The sequence below is a fragment of the Globicephala melas genome, chromosome 11 (genome assembly GCF_963455315.2).
Source record: "Globicephala melas chromosome 11, mGloMel1.2, whole genome shotgun sequence".
Classification (NCBI taxonomy): domain Eukaryota; kingdom Metazoa; phylum Chordata; class Mammalia; order Artiodactyla; family Delphinidae; genus Globicephala; species Globicephala melas.
Window position 1 is genome coordinate 28706834 of NC_083324.2, and position 19132 is coordinate 28725965.

Sequence of the window (19132 nt, forward strand, 5' to 3'; positions counted from 1 at the left end):
TGTTGAATGAATTTGACCCAAAGTAAGTTAAATGATGTTTTAACAACTATGGATATAATTCACAATCACAGCATGATTTTGTGTCTGGTTGGGATGCACAATTTGTATTTTTGCTTCTTCTTGCCTTCATAGAAATTATATTTAGAATCTAGGAGATATAGATAATAAATTGATACACATATGCATATTATAATGTAATGTAAAGTGGAGTAAGTGGTGTAAGGAATGTAAATCAGCATGCATTGTGAGAGCTTTGGGTTGCTTTTTGGATTGGGTAGTCAAAGAATACCTCTCTGATGAGGTGACATTTGAGGACAAATGTGATTAAAGTTAAGAGGAGGGGGTACATATGAATATTTGAGGGACAAGCATCCTAGCTAGAAGCAATAGTAAGGCCTGAGGACCTGAGTTGGGACTGTGCTTGTTGGAGGCCAGTGTGGGGATGAGAAGGGAGCAGTGGGACATGTCATTGAAGAGGTGGCAGGACTGGATTGCATAGGACCTTTTCAGCCATGGTGAAGCTTTTAGATTTTTATTGTGAGAGAAACTACAGGAGGACTGAAAGGAAAGACATAACATGATCTGATTTATATTTTTAAAAAGTAATAGTTTCAGCTGCTCTGAATAGAAGAGGCTGAAAAGGTGGTCAGTTAGGAAGACATGGCTCTATGCCAGATATGGTAGGGGTGGCTTGGAGCCCGGTGATAGTAGTGGACAAGGTGAGAACTGGAAGGATTAGGAAAAATTCCGAGAGGAGAGCCAACTGTGTTTATGCCTTCTAATTTATTTACTACTGTACAACGCTTTCAAAGCAGCATTCTCCGTTGGTATTTATTTTCATCTTATAATTCTATTTAAGGCAAGTATTTTTTCAATTTACCAAACATTCTTTTATTTATACTTGCTTTTGGGATAACACTTAATGACTAATTAGTCAATAAAAACCAGAGTTCTATCTGGGGCAAGAATGTGTTCCTGTGGTGAATTTATTTATCCATCTTTTTCAAAAGTAATTGCATTTTTGTATTCGTTCTTGAATACTATGTCATTTCCCAAATAACTATTTGGGAGGTGGAATTTTTTTATGCTATTCTAATTTTGTATCCTCTTCCTTCTAATATCCCCATCTGTACTTTGTATTACAAACTTCATCAGACCACTGCACGCTATTATAGCTGTCGTCACCATGGGGAGAAAATGACTAATTGAAGCTGCTTATTGATATAATAGAGCAGGTTGTGACGCGTGGCGAGAATACTGGAATGATGGGCTCCAGCTGATGTTATGTAAAAATATTCAGCCATGAAGTATGCACTTGTGGATGGCTTTTTGCAGATGTCTGCAGAATGCAGATAATCTGTATTCTGAGGAGATCTGCAAATTAAAGATCTATATGACCAGTTAGAATTATAGCACAGTGAGGAGAGAGCGGTGCGGTAGGTAATGATATAGCCTTGAATCTTGGGTAATAATAATTATAACCTGCCTATACTTATAAGCAAAAGTAGATGATATTTACCCCCAACCCCCATTTCAGAGGGAATGGAGCAATTGGCAGAAAAATGATGTGAACTTTTGGATATTTTGGAATCCCTTCAATGCAAGATATATTGGTATCATGAATGGAAGTATAAATTGGTATATTGTCTTTGGAAAGTTATTTGGCCGTAACTATCAAAATAAAATTCACACAACCCTTTGACCTAGCAGTTTCATTTCTAGTAATTTATTTTAGAAATATAGTCACTAGATGCACAAAAATCTCTGTATTAAAATATTCATCATGGCATTTTGTTTAATAACGAATGATTTAAAATAGTCTAACTGTACAAGAAATAGATTAGGTGAATAAATTATGGAATATTTATGCACTGTAATATAGTTAAGCCTTTATAAAGCCTGTATCTATATAGAACCATCTCTAAGTGAAAGAAGGGTTAGAATATGCTGTTATTTGTGGTCATAGAAATGTAAAGTATATGTATATATATTTATATATGCATATGTTGAAGACTGCATAAGAGATTTTTTAAAGCATGGGTCAGAAGACATTTTTCAATGTACATTGCTACTTTGGTATTATTTCAATTAATTACTTCTTGGATGTATCATCTATTCAAAAATTATAAGTTAAGAAAATTATAGGGGTGGTATATTTGTATGTTTTTACTCCCCTCTTAGATAAAGATGTCTTTGCTTGATTCTCTGCTGTATTGCACCTGACTTCTCTTTTGAGAGTTTTCTTATAATTTCTGTTAGAACACCTTTTATTAGGATATCATTGCACTGACACTTTTAGTAATGAGGTGGCAACTCCCCTTATTCCTTTATTGCTTGCCGTGACTCCACAGAATATAGCTCTACCACTTTCTTCCAAGGTTCGGGTCCTTCCTGTCCAGGAGAACTATTTAGAAATTTGTTTGTGCCAATAGTTTCCGCCCACAGCGGGGGCGGGACCAGGGTGCAGCGAGAAAATCAGCGGGAAACGCGTCTCCACTTCTGCTTGTGGTCCCACTGCTGGGGTCTCGCTGCTCCCGCCATGGCGCAGTGCCATGTGCAGAGTGATGCCATCATTGGGCATTATGAATGCGAGACTGAATAATTAACAGCCACCCCTTAGACGGAGGACCAGGTGCCAGGTAGACTCTTTCTGGATGTTGTAATCAGAAATAGTGCGGCCGTCTTCCAGCTGTTTGCCTGCAAACATGAGCCTCTGCTGGTCAGGGGGGATGCCTTCTTTATCCTGGATCTTGGCCTTCACATTCTTGATGGTGTCACTGGGCTCCACCTTCAGGTCTTGCCCGTCAGGGTCTTCCCGAAGATTTACATACCACCCCTTAGACGCACCAAGCCGGTCTGGTGCACCCTGAGCCCTGCGCCCCGGCCCCGGCTGGGCCCAACCCACCGAGCCCCAGCGCGATGAGCCTGCTCTGCCCCCGCGCAGGAGGCTGCGGCTGCTGGCCAACGCAGTCTCTGGCCCTAGTTCCCCAGCTGTCCCTGGCTCCCCAGAGCACTCTTCTCCCCAAAGCAAGAAGACAAAGGCCACCCTCTCAGATGGTCAGCGACCCTGACTGGCAGCCCAGGAGGACACAAGGTCCCTACAAAGGTCACCCTTTCTGAGCTCAAGTCTTGCCTGCAGTGGGCGCAGGAGCTGGGGGCACGGGTCCAGGAGCTGAAGGCAAGTGCACAGAAGAATGCTGGGGAACCCAGAGCACCGGAGGACAAGGGGCACCCAGCGGGGCTACGTGGTGAGCAGATGCCTGCCTATCAGCGCTTCCTCGCCCTGGCCCAGCAGGGGCCCCTGGGCCTTGTGCTGCCCTACAAGTACCAGGTGCTGGCCGAGATGTTCTGCTGCATGGACACCATCGTGGGCATGCTTTACAACCGCTCTGTGACTGTGACCTTTGCCAGGGTCAAGCAGGGAGTCCAGGACATGATGCACAAGCGCTTTGAGGAGCGCAGTGTGGGCCGGATCAAAACCGTGTACCCTGGCTCCTACTGCTTCCACCAGGAGCGCTACGCCACCACATTCAAGGACGATGGCAGGAGGTCTGATTACCAGCTCACCATCGAGCCGCTGCTGGACCAGCAGGCTGGCAGTGTGGCTCCCCAGCTCACGGCATCGCGCCTGCTGCGGTGGTGCCAGATCTTCAGCCAGAATCTGGTAGCCCGTGTCCGGTAGTATCACAGGGCCTTCCTGGCCTCCCTGAAACCCCCCCACCCCCCGCCGCCCATGGAGGTTCCTGAGGACCAGCTGGCACACTGGCACCCCCGCTTCAATGTGGACGAAGTGCCTGACATCGAGCCGGCCAAGCTGCCCCAGCTGCCCACCGTGGAGAAGCTGGCCACCGCCCAGGAGGTGTTGGCCGGTGCCCGCAGCCTGGTGTCATCCAGGATGGAGAAGGCTCTGAGTGACCTGGCCCAGCTCACGGCCGAGCCTAGCAGCCCCTGGTCCCCCAGCCCGGCACTGCCAGCCACCCTGCCGCCATGCCGCCTGCCGCCCTGAAGGGGATGTCCCAGGTCCTGCTGGAGCGGATCCGGCCCAGGAGGCGCAGAAGCAGCTGGCGCAGATGACCCGGCGCCTGGAACAGGAGCAGCGGCTGCAGGGGCTCGAGCGGCTGCCTGAGGTGGCCCGCGTGCTGCGCAGCGTCTTCAGGTCAGAGCACAAGCCAGCGCTCAGCATGGAGATGGCCTGCACCAGGATGGTGGGCAGCTACCGAACGGCCACGAGCCCCTGGGAGATGGAGAAGCATGTGCACCTCCTCTCTGAGCTGCTGTCTGACTGGCTCAGCCTCCACCGCATCTGCACGGACACCTGCGTCAATCTGGGCAAGGCCGCCAACCTGGCGGATGTCTTGGCACGGCTGGCCCACCTTGCCCGTGCTGAGGAGGCGCTGTGAGCCCGGCGGACAGGTGCCAACACAGACGGGCCGCCAGGCCTGCGTCTTACTCTCTTTAGGAACACGACACACTTTGCTTTCCCTGTCCTAAGTCCCCATGAGGGTCAGGGCTCTAGCTGCTGGGCTTGAGGGCCTCTGATTAGTGTGGTGGAGGCCCCCCTCGTATACAGGGTGCAGGGAAGTGAGGTGGGGGAGAGGTAGTGTGGTTGGCAGAATAACCCTCCCAGGTGTCCACGTGGGATCCTGAGGTGGTCCTGGAGTATCTTGGTGGGCCGGGTGTCACACAGGGTCCCCATAAGAGGGAGGCAGATGCAGAATCTGAGATTGGAAGGTGCCGGCAGGAGCCACGAGCCAAGGAACATATTCTCCCTGGAGAACCAGGAACCAGCCCTGCCCACCCACACCCTGATTTTTGTACTTGGCCTCTAGAACTGTAAGATAAAGTCAGAAAAAAAAAAGAAAAGAAAAAAGAAAAAAGAAAAAGAAACTTGTTTTAATAAATGGTAAAATCATTCAAATGCACTGGTTCTGAATTTCTGATGGGTGCATTTGTGAAAATGCTGAGGAGCTTCTGGAGTCAGAGGGCTGGTCCTTTTCAACAACAGATAGAAATTAAAGGCTATTAATGATGCTTATTATTAACTTTTAAAAAGCTCTCTCTACCCCCAAGTTAAAAAGCTATTGTTTGAAATGTATGACCCGAAACTATGTAATTCTCTATTACATGTGATCGCATAAAGCCCAAGAACAATGTTTAAAATTGTCTTAATCATTGTTATAAAAGGAATTAATGAGTGGTAACATTCAGAAACCCCGTTGTTCATATTATGTTTTGGGGGTATGGAGGAGGAAAAAGGAGAAGGAAGAAAAATACATTTAAAAGAAAGTTAAACAACAACTTGTAAGTTTCATTCTCTGTTGCTGGAAAACCAGCTGATTATACATGAATGTATAATAAAACAAGTGTTTGGCACATTGAGGTGTATGAACTATGTAGCGTAATCAGAGCTTATTTTCCTGCAATGGAGATTGAAATTTATGCTTCTTCTAAGCAGTACCTTTCATTCCATTTTTATTTTCTAAGGGAGAGTGAACTTTACAAGTTGCTGCTTAACAATACCAGAAGTGCTAATTCCTATACAATGAATAGTGAAGTTTACAAGTTGCCATTTGACATGCCCACATTTCTGTTTGTTTGTCCTCCCTCCTCACCCCCCAACAAGGTATAGTAAAATTTATAAGGTTAGTAAAAACCCTTCATTATTAATACAAGGTTACATTGCTGTTGGGAATTCCATAAATGGCATATGAACATATCTAAGGGGGAAGCATAAAGGTGGACGTTATGAGGCAAGAAATTCTTTCAGGAACATTGAATTTATAATCATCACTCAAGAAACAACATGCAGAGACACTCATTCATGGCTTTGTGTCCCCATGACCCCATTCCCTTGGCTCCTTGGTTCTGTTATCCTTCAAGTATGTTTCATTGGGTCTTTTTTTTTTGGAAATCTATCTAACTCTTCCTTTGCAAATCTTCCTCAGCTCAGGCTATACATCCCTCCTCTTCCATGGTCCCTTTTTCTCCACTTCCATGCTCTTCCCTGAGCACTCAAAGTGGCTACTGTGTACACAATTAATTAAATGAATAGTTCACAGCCTTAGGCCATCACTTCTATTATTATCTGGTACTGCTACTTAAATATTTTATTATTACAGCATTTTATTGTTATTAAAATTTTAAGATATACATGCCTTATTTCACCAATTTTATTATAACAAGATCCTTGAGGGGAGATATCAGGCCTTAAAATTCCTTATGCTCCCAATGGGGGCATGTATATAATTGTGTAATCGAAATGAAGTGGATGTTTTTACCAATCACAAGAACCGGGAGAGAAAGGAAATGATAAAGGAATGGACACCCTGTCGTACGTAACTGGTCTGAGAAGATGGTTGCAACAAATTCTTCCATTTCTGTCTGTGCATGTCTCTTCTCCCGTAAGGAGATAAAGTCCTCTTTCCCTCCCCGTGAGTTTTGGTTGACATTTTGACTTTTTTTGGCCAATAGAAAATGGCAGAAATAACACTGTCAGTTCTGAGTCCAGCTAGACTTTAGGTTGGCTGGAGATAAACACTCTTTAGAACCCTGTGCCATCTCTTTAAGAAGTCTGGTTATGCAGCAAGAGAGAGGTCATCGGGATTGAGTTCGTGGAGGATTACGAAGATATGGAGAGAGGCCCAGCCATCCCCCAGCTGTCCCAGTCATATCAGCTGAGGGGCATGGAGGGAAGGGAAGCCAACTTGGATCTTGCAGTCCCAGCTGGACTGCCCCGGTCAACATTATGTGGAGCAGAGAGATGAGTTGTCCCACTAAGGGCTGCCCAAACAGAAGATGTAGGACAAATAAATGGTTGTTATTCTTATTGTTTTAAGTCACTAGTTTTGGAGTGGTTTATTGTATAGCAGAGATTACAGAAACACATCCAAAATGGGTTAAGTTGTATATTAAATTTTGTGGTCTACAATAGTGCTTTTTGAGCTTTAATGTGCATACAAATCACCTAGGGTTCTTGTTAAAATTCTGATTCTGTAGATTAGGGGTGGGGCCTGAGATTCTGCATTTCTAAGAAGTTCCCTGGTGATGCTGATGTTCTGGTCTGTGGGCCACATTTTGAGTAGAAAAGGTCAAAGCAGGGAAGTCCATTCATCCAAAGATTAACAAGTTGCTTATTACAACCAGGAAGGTTATACTTGCCTTTCTGTTGAGATTGCAGATCCTGCACAGGCTGTATCAGCTGCCCATTAGACATGCCAATGCCAAAAATATAAAGTCAGACAAATGTGCATTTTAACCAAAGTACTAGGCAAGTTCTATTTTCTTAAAGTCTAACTTTCCTGAGAGTGACTTTATTCCCCTAAGCTTCGTGTCTGTTTAACCAAGAAGCATGCTCTGTGACAATTGTTGATAATGGTAATAATGACAGCAATTACTCTACACTTCACAAGTGCTTTGTTGTGAGCCAGAATCTGTACTAAGTGCTTTATATACATTTCATCATTTAATTCCTATAACATACATGACTGTCACCATTTTGCAGATGAGGAAACTGGGGTTCAGGGAGGTTTAGTTACTAGCCCTAGTCACCCAGTGACTAAGATAGGATTCAGTTCTGTATGATGTGACTCCAAAGTTCAGGTTGATAACTACTCTGCCACACTGCTTCCAACTACAAGCCTAACACAGGCCTCAGGTTAGTGTATTATGGCTCACATTCTTTCTTTTTGGACTTGTTTCTTGGTAGTAGTGGTGGTAGTAGGAGGAGTATAGATATTTTCGTTCCATACAGTATAGTTGACTTTGGGAAATCCTAACAGAGATACCCGAAATGTTCTTGCGCATGTGCACGTGTGTGTGTGTGTGTGTGTGTGTGTGTGTGTGTCTGTCTGTCTGTCTGTCTCTCTGTGTATATGTGTGTAAGGCAGGAGCGGAAACACCTTTGAAACCCATTAGTTGGGAAATTTAATTTCTTGTAGCAACATTCACATAATTATTGTCAGCATTTTACAGTGGTATTTAAAGTGCTGATATGAGGAAAGTCTTTACCAGAATAAATATAGATGATTTGTTTAAACTTCAGTAGTCTCTTGTTTTCACTGTGTTGCCTATTGCAGCAAAATAATTTCACCCCCCTCCCTTTGCTTTAGACTTACTGTTTCCCCCTCTATGGCATTTATCAGACAGAAGCTACTACTGTTTTAGGTTTCCATCAGAGTAGCATAAAATACTTCTAAAAACCATAAAAGACTCTGATATGACCTACTTTGAAATTAGACGGCCAGGACATCTCTTTACTCGTCGGTTTGAATGCCTCTTCTCTGCTCTCTTGAAGGTTAAAGGAACTGGCAGTGCTGGAAATGGCAGTGCTCTGTGGCACCAAAGCCAGTGCCCTGCAGGGACCTACTCCATAGTGACTTGGGATTAGATGAAGACACCAGGACACCAGGATCTCTGGCTAGAAGGTTTACTTAACTCTCAAATCTCTTTACTGCTGAGGTGGCTGTTCTGCAACATGATGGTGGTGATGGAGGGGTGTGTGAGAGAGAGAGTGTGTGTGTGTGTGTGTATACAGAGTTCTTTAAAGTGAGATCATTTGGCTGCACACTTTTTGGAGGGGTCAGTACAAATTTTATTGTCTTCTTTAGGTGAAGAGGCAAGGTGTACGGGGGTGGTGACAGGACTTGATTGGGACTTGAATCATTGCTCGGAAGTAACAGTGATTTTCTTCAAAATCACAAAATCCATGTTTCTCTGACTGCCTGCTTTTCTTCAAAATGAGCTGGTCACTTCCTGGTACAACAGTGATTTTCTTTGTCATTCTGAATGAATCATTTACAAGACAAATGGTCCATTTCGATTGATTTCCTGATCTTTTGGACATGAAATATTTCATGTTTCTTTTAAGATAAATATCTAATTTTTCCAACAAATGTAGTATTGTAAGTACCTTTTGAGAAATATTTAATAAGCACATTTTATTTCCTTGGAACTACGTGGAAGAACTCTCTGGACCTTTATTAGTTTGCATGTTGCTATTCAGAAAAGTGTGGAATATCCTCCATTAAATTTTACCACTTTGTAAATTATGTTCTTCAAAGAAAAATTCCAAGAAGGCAGAGGCTTGCTTAAGTGAAACATTGCTGAATATGCTTTTCTTGCAGGTTTCCAAGAGTCTTAGATATCTAATGTAATTTGTTTCGAGGAGACTGTGGGTGACAAAGCACTGCTGGTAGGGGTTTGACACATATAGTATTACGAATGGATTCCTTAGCAATCATGTGGATTGGCCAAGAGAGGAGAATTTAAATGGAACGCTCAGTAGAAAATAAGTACTCTGTGCAATGAAGAAATAAAAATACATTTGGTAAACACACAACATAAAAAGGTTACACTTATTATTATCATTATTTTAACTAATTTATTTATTTTTGGCTGTGTTGGGTCTTCGTTGCTGCGCACGGGCTTTCTCTAGTTGAGGTGAGCAGGGGCTACTCTTTGTCGAGGTGCATGGGCTTCTCATTGCAGTGGCTTCTCTTGTTGCGGAGCACGGACTGTAGGTGCGTGGGCTTCAGTAGTTGTGTCGCGTGGGCTTCAGTAGTTGTGTCGCGTGGGCTGTAGAGCGCAGGCTCAGTAGTTGTGGTGCACGGGCTTAGTAGCTCTGCAGCATGTGGGATCTTCCCGGACCAGGGCATGAACCTGTGTCCCCTGCATTGGCAGGAGGACTCTTAATCACAGCTCCACCAGGGAAGTCCCAAAAGGTTATTATCAAATGAGACTTTTTGTAATGTCAGCATAATCTTTCTTTTTTTCATTTATTGCTAATTAATTAAAGGAAAAATATCTTTGAAAAATCTGTAAAGGTTGTCCTATGGTTTGTTTTATTAAAATTGTTTAAATCTGATGTGGGAACTTTCTGTTAGCAACATTCTGAAATTTGGACAAAAGCAAAGTAATAACTTATAATATATATATTTTGAAAGTTGAAAGTAGTATTGATTCATACTATTTTCCTGAGAGGAAGTTAAGTTTATTGTTTTCATAAATTCTCCAAATTCTTTTGGTTATGTAGAGGAGGAAAAATAATTTCCCCTCTGCCCTTCTGAATTCTTAGCTGAGACCACCCCAAACCTCCCAGTAATAAAAGATTAACAGGAGAAAAACCAACAGAAATTTATTAACCTGTATACTTCCTGTATACATGGGAGATACCCAGAAAAACTGAGTAACTCCCTGAGATGGTGCATCTACTACCTTAAATACCATCTTCAGCTAAAGACATAAGATAAGGAGGGTTGGGGTAGGTAGTTATGGAGTTTACTAGGAAAAGCGTGGTAAACCAGGGTAAGATTTATTCTGTAGATTTAATGCCTTCTCCATTGAAAAGATTCTCTTGTGATTTAGTCATCCTTCTCTTCTTGGTACAGAGAGGGAGACACTTACTAATGGAGATTTCCTTTATAAATGTAAATATCTCTTACAAAAGGGCAAGTTCTACTCTATTTTCAGCGCTTCTCCTGTGTCTGCTGTTTCTTACAATAATTGGCTCAAAATAATCCTTATGCTGAAGAGTCATATTTTGGGGTGACATATTCTCCTACCCTTCAGTTGTAAGTGGGTAAAACTGAATTCAGGATATCCCGAGAGAAATGAAAATGGGAATTTAGGCTCACATAATTTCAGTTTCCAGTGGGATGAACCTGACTTTTGTCATGGATGGCTATAGGTGCTTCATTGTATATTCAAAACTGTTTCTTCCAGGGGTGAATCTAGGTTTTGTGTAGCCTGAAGTTTACACAGTTTGAAGAAGCTTCTTTATTAAAAGATCATAAATGGGGCTTCCCTGGTGGCGCGGTGGTTGCGAGTCCACCTGCCGATGCAGGGGACATGGGTTTGTGCCGCGGTCTGGGAGGATCCCACATGCCGCGGAGTGGCTGGGCCCGTGAGCCATGGCCGCTGGGCCTGCGCGTCCGGAGCCTGTGCTCCGCAACGGGAGAGGCCCGCGTACCGCAAAAAAAAAAAAAAAGATCATAAATGACCATATTGCTCTAAAAGGACCTGGAAACTTAAGTTGCAATAGCTTCATGGTTAATTTGCCTCTGCTCCTCCCCATCTCATAGCCCATTTCTTCTCTACATGCTCTTAATTTTCCTTCAGTCTAAGTCCTTGTGGTGGTGTGAATTTAACTACTATTAAAAAACAAAATTCAACTGAGTGAATTTGAAGATCTCATTGGCTTTATTCAGCGATTCATGAATCAGGCAGCATCCCGTCTAGTAGATAGAAAAGGGCTCCAAAGAGCCTCAGACAAGGAAAGGGCAGAAAGCAGGTGGGATAAGAAAGTCATAAATAAAAGAAAGGATAGTTTCAGGCAAAGTTGCCTTCTTGGGGGATGGCAGAGTTCCATCAGATGGATTATCTCACCAGTGCTGGCCAGGAAATTTCAGACTGAGTCGTTAAGATTACACTTCTACGAGAGGCTGAAACTACAATTAGATTAGGTATTAACTCTTGATTTGTTGACATGGGGCTTAGCGCAAGTGACTCCATTCTGGGCCTGTTTTCTTCTTCTTTTTTTTTTTAATACTACCCACGTTCTCAGAAGAGCCATTCTCTTACAGCTGATTCATATAAATCCCCCCAGATGACTCAGATTGGTTAGCTTGAGTCACATTCCTACCTCTGGTGAGGGAGATGAGACACCTCAGTTGAGATCCCAGGAGAAAACAATGAATTGGGGAGGCGCAGTGCCGTAAGGGAGTCAGATGTTGATCAGTCTAAATAATGGGTGTTGACTTCCATGCTCTTCACCCTCTTTTGTTGACCTGGGGGGTAGAGGTGGGTCCTCTAAATTGGATGTATGAAACACCCATTTAAACTTGAATTTTCAGCTCTCTTCAGGGATTAAGCTGACCTTAGTAAGAGCAGAAACCATACACAGGCCGGCTGGGAGGTCAATTTCTGATTTTCTTTCAAGTAAACCTCACTTAGGTGTTTTCTGCATGTGAGATACTGGGAAAGGATATCTGGTTGAGAGCCTCTCCTTTGTTGTATCTTCCTTTACCCAGAATTCGTTCTCAGACACAATATGAAAAATACTCCATTGGTCAGTATTGCTTTTTTTCATAGAAGTCCTGTGGAAAATTACAAAGAAAGTGAAAACTTGATTCCTAAACTCCTTATCTGTCTTCCTGCTTCCTTTAGATTTCCTTGTCCTTTGCCGATGTTCACCTTTCTAGAATAAGATAATGAAAAGAAAATGGATGATATGTTTCCAGAGTTGAAAGTATCTATACATCATAGCACCACTTTATGATGCTGCTTTAATTAATGATGATACTATCAGTATATCAGAAATGTGAACACATCTCCTTTCATAATAAACTCCTTCAGTACAGCAGTTGCCATTAAGAAGTACCCTCTTTTATGGATGATGTAACTGCTGTAATATTTGGAAGTACGTGCTGAGTATGAGAATATTAGTGTATTAAGGTTCTTCTGAAAAACAGAACCAATAGGAGGTATTTGTGTGTGTGTGTGTGTGTGTGTGTGTGTGTGTGTGTGTTACCGAACTCAGGTCCAGCTGCTCGCTGCTTGAAAATCAATACTCAAGAGGCAAGTGTTGGTAGAAATGGAAAAAGTTGTTTTTAATCAGAAAGCTGGCAATCTGGGGAGAAGGTGGACTTGTGTCCCAAAACCAACTCTGAAGACTCTGCTCAGCCATGAACATTTTTAAAGAGAAAAGGAGAAAAAATCTCAGTTAATCATTGAGATAGGGGATCAGACTCATTGCCATTTTCCACTACGTGCAGGCTTGTCGACTTCTTGTGATCTTTCTTTAGATGCTATTTTGTTCACACAGTTTGTTCACAAGATTACCAAAGGGGAAGCTAGGGAAGAGATTTAGTTATCTGTTAATTACTTATTCTTCATTTCTATTTCTTTGATGTAAGGAAAGAACCAACAGGTTAGGCAAGGTATTGTGTGATCAAAAGATTTGAAAGTGTGCTTGGGCCAGAGATGAATAGTGCCTGGCTTAAGGTTAGTTACAATATAGCAGTGGTCCCCAACCTTTTTGGCACCAGGGACTGGTTTTGTGGAAGACAGTTTTTCCACAGACCGGGGTGGGGGAGTAGAATGGTTCAGGCAGTAATGGGGAGCGGCAGATGAAGCTTCGTTTGCTCGCCCACTGCTCACCTCCTGCTGTGCGGCCAGCTTCCTAACAGGCCGTGGACCACGGCCCATGGGGTTGGGGAACCCTGCAATATAGCTTTGCTAAAGTGACAAGACAAAAGGGGCCTCCTGCAAAGTGCTCTTTCCTGCCAAAAGCTGTTTACCTGTGTGTGTGTGTGTGTTTATTTATAAAGGAATAAATAAATATATTTATTATATATAGGAATTGGTTTATATGATTATGGAGGCTGAGAAGTTGCACAATCTGTCATCTGTAAGCTGGAGATCCAGGAATGCTGGTGGTGTAGTTTTAAGAACCAGAAGGCGGATGGTGCAAGTCACAGTTGATGGCAGAAGACTGTCCCAGCTTAATCAGTCAGGCAGAGAGGATGCATTTCCCTTTTCTCTGTCTTTTTGTTCTATTCAGGCCCTCACTGGATTGGATGATGCCCTCTTATCTAGAAACACCCTCAAAAACACACCTAGAAATAATGTTTAATCTGGGCACCCTGTGTTCCAATCAAGTTGAGATATAAAATTAACAACCACAGTTAACTAAGGTATGGCATCAATAATTAAAATCACATTTAAAAAATAGGAACATGCAAAAATGAGAATATCTTGAGCAGCTAGGCTCTTTGAGGACCGGGGTCCCTGCTTATCATTTTTGTGTCTCTCAAAGGTCCACAAAGTACTTTCTATATTCTAGATGTTAAATGAATGAGTAAATGAGTGAGTGAATGGCACTGCTAATACCACTTCTTTTTGTCTGTTGCCTTGTGTTTTCAGGCTTCAACTCTGGTCATGATTTTTATCTCTCGACTTGTCCCTTTTCTTTTATAAGAGACTTGAATATCTTTTTTTTTTTTAATCCTGATCTTTTCTCTTTTAACCTTTGATTCCTGACATTTCCCTTTCCATTTCTCACTTTCTTTTATAGTGCAACCGCTTTTGTCTGTTTCAGTCTCTCTTCTCCATAGCTTTTTGTGTCAATTTTTTTATTCTTGTAACTTTTCTCTTTTTTAGATACTGTTGGTGAGCTGGTTACTGTATTGAGTTTAAGAAGGCACCCCATTGAGTCATTGTGAGAGAAAGCTGATTAACTGACTAATGATGTAATTTTTACTGTGTTAGGGTCTTTAGCTGCTACAATCTGGGGAAATGGATTGCTTTATAATGGCATTTTTATCATAATCCAAACCTCAAAGCACCTGTACTTTTGTTCCTTTTTCTTTGATTTTTTAAACCTACTAGTTATAAATATTGATTCTTTAACTTTCTCTATATTCTCTGTTTTAAAAATAATACCCATAACTGAAGATACTATGGTAATAAAAATCAACCCTCTACCCCACCCCAGGATGTTCGTTGGCCTCCAGTTATTGCTGGTCTTATTTTCCAGCATAGGAAAGAGAACTAATCAGAACCAATTGAACCCTCCAGAATTCTGTGTTGGGCATGTAGGAAATATCAGATAGGTATAATCATTAGGCTGATGTGATTAACATATTTGTTCTACTAATCATATTATTTCATATTATACAATAAGTAAGTTTCAATAATCTGATTTATTATTTATTTGAAGGGCAGAAAAATATTGTGTCTATGATAATGAACTCTGAATCTAAATTTCTTAGGTTCAAATCCTAACTACTCTGATTACTAGCTTGGGCAAGTTATTTTCTCTCTATAGTATTCAATTTCCTCATCTGTAGAAGTATTACTATCAATCACATAGAATTATGAGGATTAAATGAGTTATTATTGAAATCCCCTTATGAATAGGGCCTGACACATAGCAAGCATTTAGAAAATGCTAATTGTCCTTGATTTTTTTTTTTTACAGTCTATCCCAATTATTTTCCTCCCAATTTTTTACTTGGAAAATATTAAAACTTAAGAAAAATTGAGAGAACAACAGATACCCAAATACCTTTCACGGGAATTTAGTTATTCATTAATATTTTGGCACTGTTGTTCATTTGCTTTCTTTTTCTCATTTATATACTTTTGAAAACTAATTGCAATTCAGCTGTAGACATTGTATATCCACCTGACATTTAACCTTGTGTCTCCTAAGATCAATGTGTAACCATAATACTATTATCACACCCAAGAAATTTAAACACTATGTTATCAAATATAGTCAAATGTCCCCATTAATGTCCCTTGTACCTTGTAGTGTCCCTTTTTCCTTATTTCTATTTTCTTTTCTATAAATCCACTCAGATTACACATTTCTTTAGTTGTTGCACTGCTTTGGACTCTTTAATCTAGAATAGTCTCCTGCTTTTATTTATGTTTCGTGAGTTAATATTTTTGAAGTTTCCAAGCCAGTGTCTTGGAATGCCACGCAATGTGGATTTGTCCAGTTGTTTCCTCATAATTAGATTTAGTTTAAACATTTTTGGCTAAAATACTACCTAGGTGATATTGTATACTTCACATTGCATCATATCAGAGGCACCTAATTTTTTGTATCATTCTTGGTGATGCCATATGATCACTTGATTAAGGTGATATTCTCCAAATACCTCAAATTTTGGAAGGTATGTGTTTTATTGAGATTTGTTTTTTGCTTTGTAATTAGTAAGTAATCTGTGAGGTGATATTTTGAGAGTGGGTGAATATTCTGTTTCCCAAGAACTTTTCATCCATTGGTTTTATTATTCATGGATGAATCTTGCCTGTTGGTGTTCTTCTAATTGTATTAGGCTTATATATTTATTAGCTGATATTCTTTGGTAACAAAAGAGCTCCTCCTCCCCATACCCGTAGTAGGATTGGATTATTATCATCCTAGCTGGAACAATTTACTCATACAGTATGGTACTTCTTTCAGCTAAAATAAAATATATGTTTTCTTTGCTGCTTTTATCACAGATTTTTTTTTCAAACTTTGTATTAAGTAAAGTCAGCTTACAGAAGATGCACAAATCATATGTGTATAGCTCAAGGAAGTTCCACAAATTAAATATAACTATATAAACAGATCCTTATTCTTTAGTGATGCTCAAATTGTCCCCAGGTTAGCCAGTAGGATCCCCTCTAATCTAGTTCCTGTGTCCTTTTGACATGTCTCTGTCAGTTTTGAGTATGCCCTTGAAGAAAATAAGATCTTTTAAGCTTACATTGTATTTTCCCTAGTCCTGATCAAGAATAAGTCATTTCTTCAAAGAGTACTGCCTCCCTTTAGTGGGGAATGGAATTTAGGAACAAAGATTTGGCTACTAGGTGGGATCATTGATACTTTGGTGTCATTACTTCTAAGATATATGTATGTATTTATGTGTATATACATGTATATACTATATATGTAATAACCTACATTTCAAATCCAACATCACAAAATTCTTCTTCAGCTACCCTCATTCCTTATTCGTATCTCCTTTATTCCACTGTGAGAGTTCAATGTATTGATTCATTTGCTCTATCCTATAACATTCAGAAAATAGTGTCAGAAATACTACATCAATACTACTTCCAACAACCAATCTACTAAGTAAAGTTCAAGATTAATTTGTACTTCTTTTTGTACTAATGCTCCACTGTGAATATACATTCAGAGTACCAGACTCAAAACTTATTGGAATTCATTTTCTGTCCTCTGTGTTTATTTTTATCAATATAGCATACCTTCTACTTCTTTTCCTGTTTGCATGCAAGTTTAGGTTTTATTTTTTCCATCTTTTTCTATTTGAATATGTAAAACTTTACATGGTTCAAAAGCCAAACTTAGATGAAAAGTTGTCCAAGGAAGTCCTATTTCATGCCTACCCTTTCAACCCAGGTCTTACCTACCCTCCATAGTAAATGTTTTCATTAGTTTCCAGTTTATCCTTCAGGTGTTTATTACAAAACTAGCAAATACATACATATATACAAATGCTTACTTTCTGTCCTTTCTTATGCAGAAGGTAGTGTACTATACATATTCTTTTTCACTTTGCTTTTTTTTAGCCTGGCAAATTTTCCATATCATTTTATAAAAATCCTCCTTATTCTTTATTACAGCTGACTAGTATTCCTTCTTGTGATATACCGGGGTGGTTCCTGTGGATGGCTTAGATTGTTAAGTATTTTGTTATTAGAAATAAGGCCACAGTGAATAACTTTGTGTCTATTGTTTCTCCTTTATGGTTGAAGGTATATGTTTATAGCGAATTGCTGTAACTGACATTGCTGTTAAGTAAATATACAGATAAATAGGTAGATGGATATATGAGTAAACAGATACATAGTTTTATTAGCCAATACCACATATCCCTTCATACAGGTTATACCCTTTTGCGTTCTCACTAGCAATGCAAAAGAGGGACTGTTTCTCCACACCCTTGACAACAGAGTATATGGTCAAGCTTTTGAACTTTTGCTAATCTGGTAAGTGAGAAACAGTATCTTGGTGCAGTTGTTTTTAAATAAATGTCTTATTTTAGAATAGGTTTATATTTATAGAAAAGTTGTAAAGATAATACAAATTGTATGAGTTCTCATGTACTCCACACCCAGTGTTTCCTATTGTTAACCTCTTACATCAGTGTAGTACAATTGTTGTAATTCTAACTGTAGCTTTAATTTGCTTTTCTCTTATTAGAAGTGAGGGTAAGCATATTTTCATATGTTTAAAGGCCATTTCTATATCCTTTTCTGTGACCTTCTTGTTCCTTTATTTTGCTCATACAAAGAACTGGGGTTTTGAATACCTTTTTTCCTTTAACTTTTAACAAGTGATTGGTGCTTAATCTATTATATATATTGTATATGCTTTTTTCTAGCATGCATTTGTTTTTTGACTTTGCTTATGGGTTTTTTTTTTCCTGTGCAAAAGAGTTTTAAAATTTTCATATAGTCAAAATTTTCAATCTTTTCCTAATTTTTTTTAACATTTGGATTTGAATCATAGTTAGAAAGGCTTTCCCCGCATCGAAGTTGTAAAGAAATTAATGTTTTCTTCTAATACTTGTTTTATTATTGATGTTAGTAGTTGCCCTTGATTTTAAGACTAATCATGTTGAATCTCAAGGGCTGCCACAACTCACAGGATTAATGCTAACAGAAGCTGATGGCTGGGGAGGAAAAGGGGACGATGGAGACTCCAGACTCCTTATCTTTCCTAGTCTCCTAGGCAGGGGTGTTTGGGATTTTGGATCCGTAGTCCAGGGCTCAGCAAATAGAAGTCGTCATAGAGTAACTAAACGAATGAATGAGTAAAAGAAGTTCTAGACAGGAATGATGCGTGGCTTAAAAATTAGGCTCTCTCTCTGGAGAATCTGATGCGCACCAAAGCTACAAAACTAGCGCTGGAAGAGCAAACAAGAGACACTCAATTTTGGTTTATAGGCCAACTTGCCAAGGATAAGAAACTACAGGTTCCTTATCCTGAGGGGAAGTCTCAGCCTTTAAAGAGGGCTGGATATAACTTATTCATTCTTGTCTCCTTTGTGCAATCTCCTTTCTTGATCGTGGTTACTTTGGAAACAGTTATATTTGGAGTATTTATACTCTGGAGGAAGTAGGATAGACAAACATGATTTACTCATCGTAAGTCGAATTCTTGGAGCCATCTTCGTGCCAGATGTACAATCATTTTTTTCCCTGTGAATTTTTGCTATGTGTTTATGACACCAAATAGCTGAATTAAATGTGTAAAATTGGTTTAGTAATCTAGATGTCTAGAAAATAGTGCAACTTTGTTACCTTGTGATAATATTATATGACTAGACTTTGTGTCTTAATGAGTTAGATACATTATGCACACTTATGTGTAAAGCAATAGAATTGCTAAATTAATTATATGATGATTTTTTTTTTATAACTGAATTGTGCTGTACAGAGTGTTTGCTTCATGCCTTTTATCTCACTTAGACGTGTTCAATGGCTTTGGTGGCCCAAATCTGGGTTTTTATTTTGCTTCTCCCAATTACTTTTTTAACTTAAAAAGTGGTTTTTGTTCTCTAAGTCTCATCTAAAAATAGGCTTTTAAAATTTGTTCTATATCTTC

General features: G+C 40.2%; 1 protein-coding gene and 1 pseudogene across 22 annotated transcripts in view; both read left to right on the top strand.

The window, feature by feature from the left end:
- Positions 1–4400, top strand: part of LOC115859136 (DNA replication factor Cdt1 pseudogene) — a 29854-nt pseudogene extending 25454 nt beyond the window's left edge.
- Positions 1–19132, top strand: part of FHIT (fragile histidine triad diadenosine triphosphatase) — a 1458892-nt gene that overhangs the window by 329417 nt on the left and 1110343 nt on the right. For 10 of the 22 annotated variants that reach the window (XM_060307526.2, XM_060307537.2, XM_060307524.2 and 7 more), the window contains one exon: positions 8294–8423. The exons of the other annotated variants lie outside the window; for them this stretch is intronic. The gene's annotated coding sequence lies outside the window, so the exon portion shown is untranslated. The remainder of the gene's footprint in view (positions 1–8293; positions 8424–19132) is intronic. 22 annotated transcript variants of the gene reach the window in all.